General features: G+C 37.7%; 1 non-coding gene across 1 annotated transcript; it reads left to right on the forward strand.

The window, feature by feature from the left end:
* Nucleotides 1-13989: 13989 nt before the first annotated feature.
* On the forward strand, nucleotides 13990-14097 carry LOC112719443 (small nucleolar RNA R71). Its single transcript, XR_003161744.1, has one exon. It is a non-coding gene; the product is annotated as a small nucleolar RNA R71 (small nucleolar RNA).
* Nucleotides 14098-19906: the final 5809 nt, after the last annotated feature.

Below are 19906 nucleotides of genomic sequence, written 5' to 3' on the forward strand. Positions count from 1 at the left end.
ATACAATAGTAAAATGTCCTATTTATACTAGACTAGTTACTAGGGTTTACAAAAATAAGTCTAAATGCAAAAATCCACTTCTGGGCCCACTTTGGTGTGTGCTTGGGCTGAGCTTGAGCTTTACACCTGCAGAGGCTTCTTCTGGAGTTAAACGCCAAGTTGTAACGTGTTTTTGGCGTTTAACTCTGGTTTGTAACGTGTTTCTGGCATTTTACTCCAGAATGCAGCACGGAACTGGCGTTGAACGCCAGTTTGCATCATCTTAACTCAAATAAAGTGTAAACTATTATATATTTCTGGAAAGCTCTGGATGTCTACTTTCCAAAGCTGTTAAGAGCGCACCATTTGGAGTTCTATAGCTCCAAAAAATCTATTTCGAGTGCAGGGAGGTCAGAATCCAACAACATCAGCAGTCCTTTGTCAGCCTCCTATCAGACTTTTACTCAGGTCCCTCAATTTCAGCCAGAAAATACCTGAAATCATAGAAAAACACACAAACTCATAGTAAAGTCCAAACATGTGAATTTTGCATAAAAAATAATAAAAATATCCCTAAAAGTAGCTAGATCCTACTAAAAACAACCTAAAAATAATGCCAAAAAGCGTATAAATTATCCGCTCATCACAACACCAAACTTAAATTGTTGCTTGTCCCCAAGCAACTGAAAATCAAATAGGATAAAAGAAGAGAATATACTATAAATCCCAAAATATCAATGAATATTAGTTTTAATTAGATGAGCGGGACTTGTAGCTTTTTGCTTCTGAACAGTTTTGGCATCTCACTTTATTCTTTAAAGTTTAGAATGATTGGCATCCATAGGAACTCAGAGTTCAGATAGTGTTAATTGATTTTCTTAGTTAAGTGTGTTAATTCTTGAACACAGCTACTTTTATGAGTCTTGGTCGTGGCCCTAAGCACTTTGTTTTCCAGTATTACCACCGGATACATAAATGCCATAGACACATGGCTAGGTGAACCTTTTCAGATTGTGACTCAGCTTTGCTAAAGTCCCCAGCTAGAGGTGTCCAGAGCTCTTAAGCACACTCTTTTTGCTTTGGATCGTGACTTCAACCACTCAGTCTCAAGCTTTTCACTTGGACCTGCATGCCATAAGCACATGGTTAGGGACAGCTTGATTTAGCCTCTTAGGCCTGGATCTTATTTCTTGGGCCCTCCTATCCATTGATGCTCAAAGCCTTGGATCCTTTTTATCCTTGCCTTTTGGTTTTAAGGGCTATTGGCTTTTTCTACTTTCTTTTTCTTTTTTTTCTTTTATATTTTTTTTTGCCACTTTCTTTTTTTTCGCAAGCTTTTGTTCTTCACTGCTTTTTCTTGCTTCAAGAAAAAATTTTATGATTTTTCAGATTATCAACAACATTTTTCTTTTTCATCATTCTTTCAAGAGCCAACAATTTTAACATTCATAAACAACAAGATAAAAAATATGCACTGTTCAAGCATTCATTCAGAAAACAAAAAGCATTGTCACCATATTAATATAATTAAACTAATTTCAAGGATGAATTTGAAACTCATGTACTTCTTGTTCTTTTGTATTAAAAACATTTTTCATTTAAGAAAGGTGAAGGATTCATGGAGTTATTCATAACCTTAAGACATAGATACTAGATACTAATGATCATGTAATAAAGACACAAACATAGACAAATATATAGCATAAAAACCGAAAAAAAAAGAAAATAAGAACAAGGAATGAGTCCACCTTAGTGATGGTGGCGCCTTCTCCTTGAAGGACCAATGATGTCCTTGAGCTCTTCTATGTCTCTTCCTTGCCTTTGTTGCTCCTCCTTCATTGCTCTTTGATCTTCTCTAATTTCATGGAGAATGATGGAGTGCTCTTGGTGTTCTACCCTTAGTTGGTCCATGTTATAACTCAAGTCTTCTAGAGAAGTGTTGAGTTGTTCCCAATAGTTGTTTGGAAGGAAATGCATCCCTTGAGGCATCTCAGGGATTTCTTGATGATGAGCTTCCTCATGTGTCTCTTGAGATCCATGAATGGGCTCTCTTGTTTGCTCCATCCTCTTCTTAGTGATAGACTTATCCTCTTCAATGAGAATGCCTCCTTCTATGATAACTCCAGCTGAGTAGCATAGATGGCAAATAAGATGAGGAAAAGCTAGCCTTGCCATGGTGGAGGACTTTTCGGCTATTTTGTAGAATTCAAGAGAGATGACTTCATGAACTTCTACTTCCTCTCCAATCATGATGTTATGGATCATGATGGCCTGATCCACAGTAACTTCGGATCGGTTGCTAGTGGGGATGATGGAGCGTTAGATGAACTCCAACCATCCTCTAGCCACAGGCTTTAGGTCCAGTCTTCTTAATTGAATCGGCTTGCCTTTTGAGTCTCTTTTCCATTGAGCCCTTCCACACATATTTCCATAAGGACTTAGTCCAACCTTTGATCAAAGTTGACCCTTCTAGTGTAGGGGCGTTGATGAGCGGATATTTTATACGCTTTTTGGGGGTAATTTCATGTAGATTTTAGCATGTTTTAGTTAATTTTTAGTAGAATATTATTAGTTTTTAGGCAAAAATCATATTTCTGGACTTTACTATGAGTTTGTGTGTTTTTCTGTGATTTCAGGTATTTTCTGGCTGAAATTGAGGGAGCTGAGCAAAAATCTGACTTAGGCTGAAAAAGGACTGCTGATGCTGTTGGATCCTGACCTCCCTGCACTCGAAATGGATTTTCTGGAGCTACAGGAGTCCAATTGGCGCGCTCTCAACGGCGTTGGAAAGTAGACATCCAGGGCTTTCCAGCAATATATAATAGTCCATACTTTGCGCAAGAATAGACGACGTAACTTGGCGTTAAACGCCAAGTTCATGCTGCTGTCTGGAGTTAAACGCCAGAAAAACGTCATTATCCGGAGTTGAACGCCCAAAACACGTCATAACCTGGAGTTTGACGCCAGGAACAGCCTTCACACGTGGAAAGCTTTAATCTCAGCCCCAGCACACACCAAGTGGGCCCCAGAAGTGGATTTCTGCACCAATCATCTTAGTTTATTCATTTTCTGTAAACCTAGGTTACTAGTTTACTATTTAAACAACTTTTACAGACATTTCTTGTACCTCATGACATTTTCAGATCTGAATTACATACTTTGTGACGGCATGAGTCTCTAAACTCCATTGTTGGGGGTGAGGAGCTCTGCAGCGTCTCGATGATTTAATACAATTCCTTTGTTTTCCATTCAAACACGCTTGTTCTTATCTAAGATGTTTATTCGCGCTTAACTGTGGAGAAGGTGATGATCCGTGACACTCATCACCTTCCTCAACCCATGAACGTGTGCCTGACAACCACCTCCGTTCTACATCAGATTGAATAAATATCTCTTAGATTCCCCAACAGAATCTTCGTGGTATAAGCTGGATTGATGGCAGCATTCATGAGAATCCGGAAAGTCTAAACCTTGTCTGTGGTATTCTGAGTAGGATTCTGGGATTGAATGACTGTGACGTGCTTCAAACTTTAACCTGCTGGGCGTTAGTGACAGACGCAAAAGAGTGATTCTATTCCAGTAGGAGCGGGAACCAACCGGTGATTAGCCGTACTGTGACAGAGTGCGTGAGCATAGTTTTCACTGCGAGGATGGGAAGTAGCCACTGACAACGGTGACACCCTACATAGAGCTTGCCATGGAAGGAACCTGCGTGTGAGAAGAGGATTTCAAGGAAGAGTTGAAGTCAGAGGACAAAGCATCTCCTAAACTCCAACATGTTTCCCATTACTGCAAATCAAAGTAACATTGTTCCCTCTTTTATCAATTCCAGTAATTTCACTTTTAATCCAAATTAATCCTTGTTGACATCCTAACTAAGATTAATAAAATAAATATTGATTGCTTCAAACCAATAATCTCTGTGGATTCGACCCTTACTCACGTAAGGTATTACTTGGACGACCCAGTACACTTGCTGGTTAGTTGAACGGAATTGTGCCCACTCGTACCAAAAATCCTAAGTTCCACAATTCTACAATAAATATATTAATACTATATTGATGTGATCACAATTTCGTCCACCAAGTTTTTGGCGCCGTTGCCGGGGATTATTGCGTTTGGACAATTGAAGGTTTATTTTATTTCTTAGATTAGGAATAATTTATTTTGCGTTTTTATTCTTAATTTTCGTGAGTTTTAGTGTCTTGTTCTAAGTTTGGTGTCAATTGCATGTCTCATATTTTTCTTTAAAATTTTCGACTTGTGTCTTTGTTCTTCATTGATTTCCAAGTTGTTCTTGTTTATTTTTCTTGTTTGATCTTGAGTTTTTCTTGTTCTGTATCTTTTCTTGTTTTTCTTTTACTAATCCAAAGCATTAGTCTTTCAAAAAGAATATACCTGCCCAGAACAATTGTTACCTTTTCTGCCCATTTGGCTAGAATAGAAGGGTCATATTCTTGACAAGGGAGCACCAATACTTTTAAAAATCTTTTTCAAAAATAATTTTTCTTGATTTAATCTTGTGCCAAACTCCAAGTTTGGTGTTTTATTATTAATTTTTATAATTTTCGAAAATTTTCTTAAAGTTTTCTAAAAATTTTAAGTTTGGTGTTCTTTCTTTTGTTCTTGGTGTTCTTGTGAATCTTCAAGGTGTTCTTGAGTTTTTCTTGTGTCTTGATCTTAAAATTTTTAAGTTTGGTGTTCCTTGGTGTTTTCCCTCCAAAAATTTTCGAAAATTAAGGAGCATTAGATCTAAAAATTTTAAGTCTTGTGTCTTTTGTGTGTTTTTCTCTTTCATCATAAAATTCAAAATTCAAAAATTTTTATTTTTCTAACTAATTTTGAACATTTTTTTTTTCGAAAATCTTTTATAAAAATTCAATTTTCAATTTCAAAATATTTCCACTTTCTTTTATTTATTTCGTTTTTATTTTATAAAAAAAAATTAATTTTTATAAAATAAATAATATCAACATATATACTCTTTCTTTTGGTCCAACATGGAAGCACCTATGAATGAACAGTCCAAGAGGACTCTGGGGTCATATGCTAACCCCACTACTGTTTCATATGGGAGTAGTATCTGTATACCTTCCATTGGAGTTAGTAGCTTTGAGCTGAATCCTCAGCTCATTATCATGGTGCAGCAAAACTGCCAGTATTCTGGTCTTCCACATGAAGAACCTACAGAGTTTCTGGCACAATTTCTGCAAATTGCTGATACAGTACATGATAAGGAAGTGGATCAGGATGTCTACAGATTACTACTGTTTCCATTTGCTGTAAAAGATCAAGCTAAGAGGTGGTTAAACAACCAACCTAAGAACAGCATAAAAACATGGAAACAGCTGTCAGAAAAATTCCTGAATCACTATTTCCCTCCCAAACGGATGACACAGCTAAGGCTAAGCATCCAAGGCTTCAAACAAGGAGATAATGAATCCCTTTATGATGCATGGGAGAGATACAGAGAGTTGCTAAGAAAATGCCCCTCTGAAATGTTTTCGGAATGGGTGCAATTAGACATCTTCTACTATGGGCTTACAGAAAAAGCTCAGATTTCTCTAGACCACTCAGCTGGTGGATCTATACATATGAGAAAAACAATTGAAGAGGCTCAAGAGCTTATTGATACAGTTGCCAGAAATCAACATCTGTACTTAAGCAATGAATCTTTCAGGAAAGAAGAAGCTAAAACAGTAACTGCAGAACTCAGTCCAGTGGATCAGGCTAATGAGTTTAATCAGCAATTAGACTTTCTAACTCAGCAGCTAGCCGAATTCAAGGAAATGTTACAGGAAACAAGAATGGCTAACAGGAACATGGAAGTACAATTAAAGCAGACAGAAAAACAACTGTCAAGACAAATAACAGAAGAATGTCAAGCAGTTCAATTAAGAAGTGGGAAAACATTAAATACCTCACTTCAAAGCAGCAGGAAACCAAGAAATAAACAAGTGGATACTCAAAATCCTCCTGAAGACAGTCCGAGCCCAGAAAGGGACAAAGCTGGTGCTGAACGCCCAAACCATGCTCATTCCTGGCGTTCAACGCCAGAAACAAGCATGGATCTGGCGTTGAACGCCCAAAAGAAACATGGTTCTGGCGTTCAAACGCCAGAAACAAGCAGGGAGGTGGCGTTTAACGCCACCCCAGCTTCCACCCCTGGTATTCAAACGCCAGTGGGTGATCAGTCACATACAAGTGCTGATAACAATCCTTCTAAAAAGGCTTCCCAACCCACTTCTGTAGGTAATAAACCTGCAGCAACTAAAGTTGAGGAATACAAAGCCAAAATGCCTTATCCTCAAAAACTCCGCCAAGCGGAACAGGATAAGCAATTTGCCCGCTTTGCAGACTATCTCAGAACTCTTGAAATAAAGATTCCGTTTGCAGAAGCACTTGAGCAAATACCTTCTTATGCTAAGTTCATGAAAGAGATATTAAGTCATAAGAAGGATTGGAGGGAAACTGAAACAGTTTACCTCACTGAAGAATGCAGTGCAGTCATTCTAAAAAGCTTACCTGAGAAGCTTAAAGATCCTGGGAGCTTTATGATACCATGCACATTAGAAGGTGTTTGTACCAAGCAAGCTTTATGCGATCTTGGGGCAAGTATCAACCTAATACCTGCATCTACTATCAGAAAGCTTGGTTTAACTGAAGAAATCAAACCAACCAGGATATGTCTTCAACTTGCTGATGGCTCCATTAAATACCCATCAGGCGTGATTGAGGACATGATAGTCAAGGTTGGGCCATTTGCCTTTCCTACTGACTTTGTGGTGCTGGAAATGGAGGAGCACAAGAGTGCAACCCTCATTCTAGGAAGACCTTTCCTAGCAACTGGCCGAACCCTCATTGATGTCCAAAAAGGGGAAGTAACCTTGAGAGTCAATGAGGAAGAGTTCAGGCTGAATGTTGTTAAAGCCATGCAACATCCAGACACCCCAAATGACTGCATGAGTGTTGATATTATTGACTCTCTGGTAAGAGAGGTCAATATGGCTGAGAGTCTCGAATCAGAGCTAGAGGAATTTAAACTCAATGCTTTCGAAAATGCAAAGATTTACAAAGAGAAAGCGAAAAGATGGCATGATAAGAAATTGTCATCCAGAGTCTTTGATCCGGGGCAGAAAGTTCTGCTATTCAATTCTAGGCTCAGATTATTCCCTGGGAAATTAAAATCCCGGTGGAGAAGTCCATATGTCATTACAAACGTATCACCATATGGATACATAGAGCTTCAGGATAATGACTCTAACAAAAAGTTCATTGTTAATGGACAAAGAGTCAAACATTATCTTGAGGGCAATTTTGAGCAAGAATGCTCAAAACTGAGACTTGATTAAAACTCAGTCCAGCTAATGACATTAAAGAAGCGCTTGCTGGGAGGCAACCCAGCCACTCACAAAATATAATTTTATTTGATCTAGTTTTACAGGTAGATGCTAGAGTATCTTCAAAAGGTGAAATAGCAATTGATTGAAGTCACAGAGTTACAAGGAAAATTGGAAGCTCACTGGCGTGAAAAAGCCAGTAAGAAACAATTTGGGCGTTGAACGCCCATGAGAAGCACCCACTGGGCGTTTAACGCCAGTAAGGGTAGCATCTGGGCGTTAAACGCCAGAAAGATGCATCAGCTGGGCGTTGAATGCCCAGAAGAAGCAGCATTTGGGCGTTAAACGCCCAAACCATGCAGCAGTTAGGCGTTTAACGCCAGGATGGTGGGGAGGAGGTAAAAATTCGTTTTTCTCCATAATTTTTCTAAATTTTTATGTTTCAATTCATGATTTCTTGCATAAACATGTTTCAAAATGTCATCCTTCAAAATCAAATTGGTTTTCTAAGAACCCTAATTTCTAAAATCCTTTTTTTCAAAAATATCAAATGTATCTTAATTCATAAACATAAATCTTTTTCCAATCCAATTTTTTTTCTCAAATATTTTTAATTTCTTCTCATATCTTTTTCGACTCATCTTATCTTTATTTGAAAAATGCCTTTCCTTCTACTCCTCTCCTTTCCTTTCTTTTGCTTGAGGACAAGCAAACCTCTAAGTTTGGTGTGATTTGCCATGATCACTGAGCTAAAACTCATTAAGATCATGGCACCTAAGAGAACAGGAAGAGCAAGGATGTGAACTTAAGGGAGCTGAAGCGTCAGAAATTAATTCCTGAAGGCACCCCACAGACTAGAGGAACATCCACTTCCCAAAATACAGGTTGTTAAGTTCTAATTCCAGCTTTAACTCTGTGATAGCATTATTATAGGATTTTACCTTAGAAGTTATATAGTAGTAGTAGTAATTAGTATGTCTATTTTGATTTTATTTCCAATTAAGCTATAATTTATTTTTCTCATCATCATTAGGCATGAATAAAGTAGTAGATTCTTTTAGAATAAAGAAGTAATTTATATTTTTCGAGTTCTTAATAATAAAATTTATAATTAATTATATGTGGTGGCAATACTTTTTGTTCTCTGAATGAATGCTTGAACAGTGCATAATTTGTACTTTGAATTTGATGAATATTGGCTCCTGAAAGGATGAGGAACACGAAAAATATTGTTGATGATCTGAAAAATCATGAAATTGATTCTTGAAGCAAGAAAAAGCAGTTCAAAAAAAAAAAATAACACAATATTCACAAGCCATGGGCACTAGCCAAAAAAAAAAAAAAAAAAAGGATCCAAGGCTTTGAGCATCAATGGATAGGAGGGCCCAAGGAAATAAAATCCAGGCCTAAGCGGCTAAATCAAGCTATCCCTAACCATGTGCTTGTGTCATGAAGGTCCAAGTGAAAAGCTTGAGACTGAGTGGTTAAAGTCGTGATCCAAAGCTAAAGAGTGTGCTTAAGAGCTCTGGACACCACTAACTGGGGACTCTAGCAAAGCTGAGTCACAATCTGAAAAGGTTCACCCAGTTATGTGTCTGTGGCATTTATGTATCCGGTGGTAATACTGGAAGACAAGGTGCTTAGGGCCACAGCCAAGACTCATAAAATGACTGTGTTCAAGAATCAACATACTACACTAGGAGAATCAACAATACTATCTGAATTCTGAGTTCCTAAGGATGCCAATCATTCTGAAAATTTAAAGATACAGGGAGATGCCAAAACTGTTCAGAGACAAAAAGCTACAAGCCCCGCTCATCTAATAAGAATCTGAGCTTCATTTAAAACTCGAGAATATTATTATTTCTTTATTTCTGTTAGAACCTATTTTATTCATCTAGTTGCTTGAGGACAAGCAACAGTTTAAGTTTGGTGTTGTGATGAGCGGATATTTTATACGCTTTTTGGGGGTAATTTCATGTAGATTTTAGCATGTTTTAGTTAATTTTTAGTAGAATATTATTAGTTTTTAGGCAAAAATCATATTTCTGGACTTTACTATGAGTTTGTGTGTTTTTCTGTGATTTCAGGTATTTTCTGGCTGAAATTGAGGGAGCTGAGCAAAAATCTGACTTAGGCTGAAAAAGGACTGCTGATGCTGTTGGATCCTGACCTCCCTGCACTCGAAATGGATTTTCTGGAGCTACAGGAGTCCAATTGGCGCGCTCTCAACGGCGTTGGAAAGTAGACATCCAGGGCTTTCCAGCAATATATAATAGTCCATACTTTGCGCAAGAATAGACGACGTAACTTGGCGTTAAACGCCAAGTTCATGCTGCTGTCTGGAGTTAAACGCCAGAAAAACGTCATTATCCGGAGTTGAACGCCCAAAACACGTCATAACCTGGAGTTTGACGCCAGGAACAGCCTTCACACGTGGAAAGCTTTAATCTCAGCCCCAGCACACACCAAGTGGGCCCCAGAAGTGGATTTCTGCACCAATCATCTTAGTTTATTCATTTTCTGTAAACCTAGGTTACTAGTTTACTATTTAAACAACTTTTACAGACATTTCTTGTACCTCATGACATTTTCAGATCTGAATTACATACTTTGTGACGGCATGAGTCTCTAAACTCCATTGTTGGGGGTGAGGAGCTCTGCAGCGTCTCGATGATTTAATACAATTCCTTTGTTTTCCATTCAAACACGCTTGTTCTTATCTAAGATGTTTATTCGCGCTTAACTGTGGAGAAGGTGATGATCCGTGACACTCATCACCTTCCTCAACCCATGAACGTGTGCCTGACAACCACCTCCGTTCTACATCAGATTGAATAAATATCTCTTAGATTCCCCAACAGAATCTTCGTGGTATAAGCTGGATTGATGGCAGCATTCATGAGAATCCGGAAAGTCTAAACCTTGTCTGTGGTATTCTGAGTAGGATTCTGGGATTGAATGACTGTGACGTGCTTCAAACTTTAACCTGCTGGGCGTTAGTGACAGACGCAAAAGAGTGATTCTATTCCAGTAGGAGCGGGAACCAACCGGTGATTAGCCGTACTGTGACAGAGTGCGTGAGCATAGTTTTCACTGCGAGGATGGGAAGTAGCCACTGACAACGGTGACACCCTACATAGAGCTTGCCATGGAAGGAACCTGCGTGTGAGAAGAGGATTTCAAGGAAGAGTTGAAGTCAGAGGACAAAGCATCTCCTAAACTCCAACATGTTTCCCATTACTGCAAATCAAAGTAACATTGTTCCCTCTTTTATCAATTCCAGTAATTTCACTTTTAATCCAAATTAATCCTTGTTGACATCCTAACTAAGATTAATAAAATAAATATTGATTGCTTCAAACCAATAATCTCTGTGGATTCGACCCTTACTCACGTAAGGTATTACTTGGACGACCCAGTACACTTGCTGGTTAGTTGAACGGAATTGTGCCCACTCGTACCAAAAATCCTAAGTTCCACAATTCTACAATAAATATATTAATACTATATTGATGTGATCACAATTTCGTCCACCAGGCGTGCATTTCTTGCATCATAGGCAAGTTGAATGCCAACCTCACATTTTTTGGACTGAAATCTAAGTATTTTCCCCGAACCATTGTAAGATAATTCTTTGGATTCGGGTTCATACTTTGATCATGGTTCCTAGTGATCCATGCATTGGTATAGAACTCTTGAACCATTAGGATTCCGACTTGTTGAATGGGGTTGGTCAGAACTTCCCAACCTCTTCTTTGGATCTCATGTCGGATCTCCGGATACTCATTTTTCTTGAGCATGAAAGTGACCTCAGGGATCACCTTCTTCTTGGCCACAACTTCATAGAAGTGGTCTTGATGGACCTTCGAGATGAATCTCTCCATCTTCCATGACTCGAAGGTGGAAGTTTTTGTCTTCCCTTTTCCCTTTTCTAGAGGTTTCTCTGGCCTTAGGTGCTATAAGTGGTTATGGAAAAACAAAAAAGCTATGCTTTTACCACACCAAACTTAGAATATTGCTCGCCCTCGAGCAAGAGAAGAAAGAAGAGAAGAAGAAGAAGAAAAAAATGGAGGAGAGGGAGAGAGGTGTGTATTTGGCCAAGGGGGAGAAGAGAGGGTTGTGTTGTGTGAAAATGAAGAAGGATAGAGGGGATTATATAGTGGAGGGAGAGGGGTTAAGGTTCGGCCATATTGGGTGGGTTTGGGTGGGAAAGGGATTTTGAATTTGAAGGTAGTTGGGGTTTATGGGGAAGAGTGGATGGATGTGAGTGGTGAAGAGGTGATGGGGAAGAGAGATTGAGGTGATTGGTGAAGGGTTTTTGGGGAAGAGCGTTATTGGATTATGTGAAAAAGAGAGAAGGTAAATTGAGGTAGGTAGGGATCTTGTGGGGTCCACAGATCTTGAGATGATCTTGTGGGGTCCACAGATCCTGAGGTGTCAAGGATTATCATCCCTGCACCAATAAGGCATGTAAAATGCCCTCTGCATGCAATCCTGGCGTTTAACTCCAGATTGATGCTTGTTTCTGGCGTTAAACGCCAGTTCTATGCTTGTTTTGGGCGTTCAATGCCAGTCTGCAGCATGTTTCTGGCGTTGAACGCCAGTTCCATGCTTGTTTCTGGCGTTTAACACCAGCTCTCCTCAGGATGTAATCCTGGCATTTAAATGCCAGATTGTTGCTTATTTCTGGCGTTCAACACCAGATTCATGCTCTGTTCTGGCGTTGAATGCCAGCCAGATGCTCCTTACTAGCGTTCAAACGCCAGCAAGCTCTTCCTCTAGGGTGTGCTGTTTCTTCTGCTATTTTTGATTTTGTTTTTAATTTTAGTATTTGTTTTGTGACTTCACATGATCATGAACCTAATAAAACATAAAAGAAAAAAATAAAAATAAAATTAGATAAATAAAAATTGGGTTGCCTCCCAATAAGCGCTTCTTTAATGTCACTAGCTTGACAATGTTCTCTCATGGAGCTTCACATGTGATCAGGTCAATGTTGTGGACTCCCAACACCAAACTTAGAGTTTGAATGTGGGGGTTCAATACCAAACTTATATTTTAGTTGTGGCCTCCCAACATCAAACTTAGAGTTTGATTGTGGGGGCTTTGTTTGACTCTGTATTGAGAGAAGCTTTTCATGCTTCCTCTTTATGGTTGCAGAGGAATATCCTTGAGTTTTAAACACAAGGTAGTCCCCATTTAATTGAAGGACCAGCTCTCCTCTGTCAACATCAATCACAGCTCCTGCTGTGGCTAGGAATGGTCTTCCAAAGATGATGCATTCACCCTCCTCCTTCCTAGTGTCTAAGATTATGAAATCAGCAGGGATGTAAAGGCTTTTAACCTTTACTAACATGTCCTCTACCAATCCATAAGCTTGTCTTACTGACTTGTCTACCATCTATAATGAGAATGTGGCAGCTTGTACTTCAAAGATCCCTAGTTTCTCCATTACAGAGAGTGGCATAAGATTTATACCTGACCCCAAGTCACACAGAGCCTTCTCACAAGTCATGGTGCCCATGGTACAGGGTATTAAGAATTTACCAGGATCTTGTTTCTTTTGAGGTAGAGTTTTCTAAACCCATGTATCTAGTTCACTAATGAGCAAGGGAGGTTCACCTTCCCAAGTCTCATTACCAAACAACTTGGCATTCGGCTTCATGATACCTCCTAGATATTGAGCAACTTGCTCTCCAGTTACATCTTCATCCTCTTCAGAAGAAGAATAGTTTTCAGAGCTTATGAATGGTAGAAGGAGGTTTAATAGAATCTCTATGGTCTCTATATGAGCCTCAGATTTCTTTAGGTCCTCAATAGGAAACTCCTTCTTGTCTAGGAGACGTCCCATGAGGTCTTCCTCATTGGGATTCATGTCCTCCCCTTCCTCTCTAGGTTCGGCCATTTTAATTATGTCAATGGCCTTGCACTCTCTTTTTGAATTCTCTTCAGTATTGCTTGGGAGAGTACTAGAAGGAGTTTCAGTGATTTTCTTACTCAGCTGACCCACTTGTGTCTCCAAATTTCTGATGGATGACATTGTTTCACACATGAAACTTAAAGTGGCGTTAGACAGATCAGAGACTATGTTTGCTAAGCTAGAGGAGCTCTGCTCAGAATTCTCTGTCTGTTGCTGAGAAGATGATGGAAAAGGCTTGCTATTACTGAGCCTATTTCTTCCACCATTGTTAAAGCCTTGTTGAGGCTTCTGTTGATCCTTCCATGAGAAATTTGGATGATTTCTCCATGAGGAATTATAGGTGTTTCCATAAGGTTCACCCATGTAATTTACCTCTGCCATTGCAGGGTTCTCAGGATCATAGGCTTCTTCTTCAGAAGATGCCTCTTTAGTACTGTTGGATGCATTTTGCCATCCATTCAGACTTTGAAAAATTATGTTGACTTGTTGAGTCAACATTTTGTTCTGAGCCAATATGGCATTCAGATCATCAATCTTAAGAACTCCCTTCCTCTGAGGCGTCCCATTATTCACAGAATTCCTCTCAGAAGTGTACATGAATTGGTTATTTGCAACCATGTCAATAAGTTCTTGAGCTTCTGCAGGCATTTTCTTTAGGTGAATCGATCCACCTGCAGAATGGTCCAGTGACATCTTAAAGAACTCAGATAGACCATAATAGAATATATCCAAAATGGTCCACTCTGAAAGCATGTCAGAAGGACACCTTTTGGTCATCTGCTTGTATCTTTCCCAAGCTTCATAGAGGGATTCACCATCTTTTTGTTTGAAGGTCTGAACATCCACTCTAAGCTTGCTGAGCTTTTGAGGAGGAAAGAACTTAGCCAAGAAGGTCGTGACCAGCTTATCCCAAGAGTCCAGGCTATCTTTAGGTTATAAGTCTAACCATGTTCTAGCTCTGTCTCTTACGGCAAAAGGGAAAAGCATGAGCCTGTAGACTTCAGGATCTACTCCATTAGTCTTAACAGTCTCACAGATCTGCAAGAATTCAGTTAAAAATTGATAGGGATCTTCTTATAGAAGTCCATAAAACTTGCAGTTCTGTTGCATTAGAGCAACTAGTTGAGGCTTCAGCTCAAAATTGTTTGCTCCAATGGTAGGGATTGAGATGCTTCTTCCATCAAATTTGGAAGTAGGTGTAGTATAATCACCAAGCATCCTCCTTGCATTATTATTTTCGGCTGCCATATCTTTTTCTTGTTTGAAAATTTCAGTAAGGTTGTCTCTGGATTGTTGTATTTTAGCTTCTCTTAGTTTTCTCTTTAGAGTCCTTTCAGTTTCAGGATCAGCTTCAACAAGAATACCTTTTTCCTTGTTCCTGCTCATAGGAAAGAGAAGAAAACAAAGAAAATTTGGAATCCTCTATCTTATAGTATAGAGATTCCTTTATATGAGTAGAAGAATAAAAGAATAGAAGAAGGAAAATGTAAGAATCCAAACACAAGGGGAAAGACTGGGTTCGAATTGTTGAGTGGAAGAGAAGTGTTAGTAAATAAATAAATAAATAGAAAGAGATGAGAGAGGGAGAAATTCAAAAATAAATTTTGAAAAAGGGTTAGTGATTTTCGAAAATTAAGAGAAGAAAAACAATTAAAATTAAAATTTGAAACAATTAGTCAATTAAAAGAATTTTGAAAAAGAGGAAGGACTTTTCAAAAATTAGAGAGGAAAAAGTAGTTAGGCGGTTTTGAAAAAGATAAAAAATAGTAAAACAAACAAAAAGTCAATTAGTTAGTTGAAAAAGAATTTGAAATTCAATTTTGAAAAGATAAAAAGTTGGAAAAGATTTTGAAATTGAATTTGAAAAAGATATAATTTGAAAAAAGATATTTTGAAAAGATATGATTGAAAAATATATTTTGGAAAAGATTTGATTTTTAAAATTAAAATTTGATTACTTGACTAACAAGAAACTAAAAGATATGATTCTAGAATTTAAAGATTGAACCTTTCTTAACAAGAAAGTAACAAAATTCAAATTTTTGAATCAATCACATTAATTATTAGTAAAGTTTTTGAAATTTTGAAATAAAGATAACAAAAAGATTTTGAAATTAAATTTTAAAAATTTTTGAAAATAATAAAAAAAATGAAAAAGATTTGCTTTTTGAAAAAGATTTTGAGAAGATAAGATTTTTAAAATTGAAAATTTGATTTGACTTATAAGAAATAGCTAAGTTTTAAAAATTTTTGACTAAGTCAACTCAAATTTTCGAAATTTTGAGAGAAATAAGGAAAATATATTTTTTATTTTGGAATTTTTAATGATGAGAGAGAAAAACACAAGAATGACCCAAAATATGAAAATTTTAGATCAAAACATATGATGCATGCAAGAACACTATGAATGTCAAGATGAACACCAAGAACACTTTGAAGATCAAGATGAACATCAAGACTTATTTTTGAAAAATTTTCAAGAAAAGAAAACATGCAAGACACCAAACTTAGAAATTTTCAATGCTTAGACACTATGAATGCAAAAATGCATATGAAAAATAACAAAAAAACATAAAATAAGAAAAAATCAAGATCAAACAAGAAGACTTACTAAGAACAACTTAAAGATCATGAAGAACACCATGCATGAAATTTTCGAAAAATGCATAAATTTCTAAAAACATGCAATTGACACCAAATTAAAAAAAAAATTGACTCAAGTCTCAAACAAGAAACACAAAATATTTTTTATTTTTTTATTTTAAAAATTGTTTTTTGGATTTTTTTTTCGAAAATAATCTTTAGAAAAATGAAAAAGTGAAAAAAATTTTGAAAGATTTTTAAAAACTTTTTGAAAAGAAAATTACCTAATCTGAGCAACAAGATGAATCGTCAGTTGTCCAAACTCGAACAATCCCCGGCAATGGCGCCAAAAACTTGGTGCACGAAATTGTGATCATCAACAATGGCGCCAAAGGCTTGGTAGCGCTCTCAAACGTGAATCACACTTTGTCACAACTTCGCACAACCAACCAGTAAGTGCATTGGGTCGCCAAGTAATACCTTATGTGAGTAAGGGTCGAATCCCACAGAGATTGTTGGTATAAAGCAAGCTATGGTCATCTTATAAATCTCAGTCAGGCAGATTATAATGGTTATAGAGGTTTCGAAATTAATAATAAATAAAATATAAAATAAAGATAGAGATACTTATGTAATTCATTGGTAGGAATTTCAGATAAGTGTATGGAGATGATGTGTTCCTTTTTGAATCTCTGCTTTCCTGCTACTTTCATCCAATCCTTCTTACTCCTTTCCATGGCAAGCTGTATGTAGGGCATCACCGTTGTCAATGGCTATATCCCATCCTCTTAGTGAAAATGGTCCAAATGCTCTTGTTACAGCACGGCTAATCATCTGTCGGTTCTCGATCATGTCGGAATAGAATCCATTGATTCTTTTGCGTCTATCACCACGCCCAACAATCGCGAGTTTGAAGCTCGTCACAGTCATTCAATCCCTGAATCCTACTCGGAATACCACATACAAGGTTTAGACTTTCCGGATTCTCAAGAATGGCCGCCAAAGGGTTCTAGCTTATACCACGAAGATTCTGATTAAGGAATCCAAGAGATACACGCTCGGTCTAAGGTAGAACGGAAGTGGTTGTCAGTCACGCATTCATAAGTGAGAATGATGCTGAGTGTCACGGATCATCACATTCATCATGTTGAAGTGCAATGAATATCTTAGAACAAGAATAAGCTGAATTGAATAGAAAATAGTAGTAATTGCATTGAAACTCGAGGTACAGCAGAGCTCCACACCTTTAATCTATGGTGTGTAGAAACTCCACCATTGAAAATACATAAGTGATGGTCCAGGCATGGCCGAATGGCCAGCCCCCATAAACGTGATCAAAGGATCATAAGGTAATCCAATAATAATCCAAAGATAGATCCCAAGATGTCTAATACAATAGTAAAATGTCCTATTTATACTAGACTAGTTACTAGGGTTTACAAAAATAAGTCTAAATGCAGAAACCTACTTTCGGGGCCCACTTTGGTGTATGCTTGGGCTGAGCTTGAGCTTTACACATGCAGAGGCTTCTTCTGGAGTTAAACGCCAAGTTGTAACGTGTTTTTGGCGTTTAACTCTGGTTTGTAACGTGTTTCTGGCGTTTTACTCCAGAATGTAGCATAGAACTGCCGTTGAACGCCAGTTTGCATCGACTTAACTCAAATAAAGTGTGGACTATTATATATTGCTGGAAAGCTCTGGATGTCTACTTTTCTACACCGTTGAGAGTACGCCATTTGGACTTTTGTAGCTCCAGAAAATCCATTTCGAGTGCAGGGAGGTCAGAATCCAACAGCATCAACAGTCCTTTGTCAGCCTCCTATCAGACTTTTGCTTAGGTCCCTCAATTTCAGCCAGAAAATACCTGAAATCACAGAAAAACACACAAACTCATAGTAAAGTCCAGAAATGTGAATTTTGCATAAAAAATAATAAAAATATCCCTAAAAGTAGCTAGATCCTACTAAAAACTACCTAAAAATAATGCCAAAAAGCGTATAAATTATCCGCTCATCATAGCTCTAATCCACCAAAGCCGCTGTCCCGTTCGAAGGCGCGCCTTGTCTCGGAGTCTCCCTCTTGCGTGCTCTGTTGAAGGCTTCTTCTAGCTTCTAGGTAATTTTTTTAAACTATAATTGAATAATTTTTTGATCCTGTGAAGTTCTGTGAGCTGTGAATTGTGATTTGTGATTTTTTATATTTCTGTGAATTGTGAACTAAAGTTACTGAACTGAAATGTGAACTTTGTTGAATAATTGTGAATAATTATTGTTAGTTATGTTGTGAGCTTTGTTGTTGTTACTTCACTTACTTGTTACCATCGTCGGCATCAGCTCTGTTCCACCAATCAGTGCTGTTCACCCTCTTGCTCAGGATCTGCTCTGCTATGTTCTAGGTTTCTAGATTTTTTTTAACCTTCTTGATCTCTTTCCTAATTGATTTCAAAATTGTTCCAACCAATTCATCATCATTACTAGAGCTGGCCTGTTGCACTGGGACATAAAATGTATCCTCTAAACTCTCATCATCACTTGTTGATTCATTTGTAGTTAAATCCACATGAAGAGTTTGCTTGCCTTTGTTAGCACTCCAACATCCTTTTGTTTGAGATCTTGTAATTCTTTTAGATGGGTTAAATTTGGGTTTGGGTTTTGGTTTTAGAAGTGAACTTGGGCTTGGGATTTGGTTAAGTTTTGTTGGGCTTCAGATTCTGGTTAGGCTTTGGAGTTGGCTTTTGATTATGCTTGACAATGAGAGTTGGGTTGGGCTTTCTATTGGGTTTCAGTATGGGTTTATGATTGGGTTTGGGGTTCACTTGATCACCTATGGAGTTGGGGTCATCATTGTTTGGGATGGGGTTTGGAGTAGGAGGAATTGGGTTTGCAGTTGATTTGTCATATGGGATTTGGTTTGAGGTATCCTCAGGGGTGTACTTGTCAGTCTTTAAGTCACCATTAGAAACCTCTTGTACTTCATAATCCACACACATCACAACTTCTGTCCCCTCTAATAGTTCAGGTGTGAAAACTCTATGTTCAAAATAAACATCGACTACTCTATCATTCCTCTGTACATGAAAGCACATGTCCCTTAATTCATCATCACTGGTCAGAGCTCTCAATCCAACCTCCAACCTTTTGTCTGCAACTGGCTACCAGCACTCAACTACCTTGTCATACGCCAACTCCTTGAAATAGTGTCTCACAAAGAAAACATCAAGTATATCCTCATCTAAATCTCCTAAGCAACTTCTATTGTCAGGTGAGTAAACCAATATTCCATCATCATTCTTCTTAAATGTTTAATGAACGGATTCCTTGCATGATCTAGAATTCACATATAAATGCTCGTTGAAAGTATAGCTTCTAAACCAACAAGAATCCTTTCATACAAAAAATTATTTGTCACAAGTAACACTTGGAAGGCACAACGCAAAAGCATAGCAAAGCAATAAGAGATAATAAAATTCAAATAATCAATTGAGAGCATCAATAACGTAAATTGAAGAAAGTAATCATAAATATGAAATACCTCAAATTGCATTAAATAGAAAATCAAATCTAACATGGAGTTCATAAACCAAATTGAAGAATAAATAAATCAACAAGAGAAGATAGATAAACTAAAGGACTAGAACAAATAAGAGTAGAAGAAAAATAAATTAAAGCAAAGCAGAAATCTGAAATTAAGAAAAGCTAAACCTAAAATCCTAAAACCTAGAGAGAGGAGAGAGCCTCTCTCCCTAGAAAACTACATCTAAAACTTAAATTATGAATAATGAGAAATATTCTCCAATCTCCCACTCTAAAGCCTCTAATCTATGTTTTCTGGGCTGAAAACTGGGTCAAAAATAGCGTAGAAATCACTGGGGACGATTTCTGATACGTACAGGTCGCTGGATTTTCTGCAGATGCACGCGTGTGCATCACCTAGCTATACAGACACTATAGCAAATTATATCATTTTGAAGCCCCGGATGTTACATTTCTAACGCAACTTAAACCGTCTCATTTGGACCTCTGTAGCTCAAGTTATGATCGATTTAGTACAAAGAGGTCAGGCTAGACAGCTCAGCAATTCC

This window comes from Arachis hypogaea, chromosome 10 (genome assembly GCF_003086295.3).
Source record: "Arachis hypogaea cultivar Tifrunner chromosome 10, arahy.Tifrunner.gnm2.J5K5, whole genome shotgun sequence".
Taxonomy (NCBI): Eukaryota; Viridiplantae; Streptophyta; class Magnoliopsida; order Fabales; family Fabaceae; genus Arachis; species Arachis hypogaea.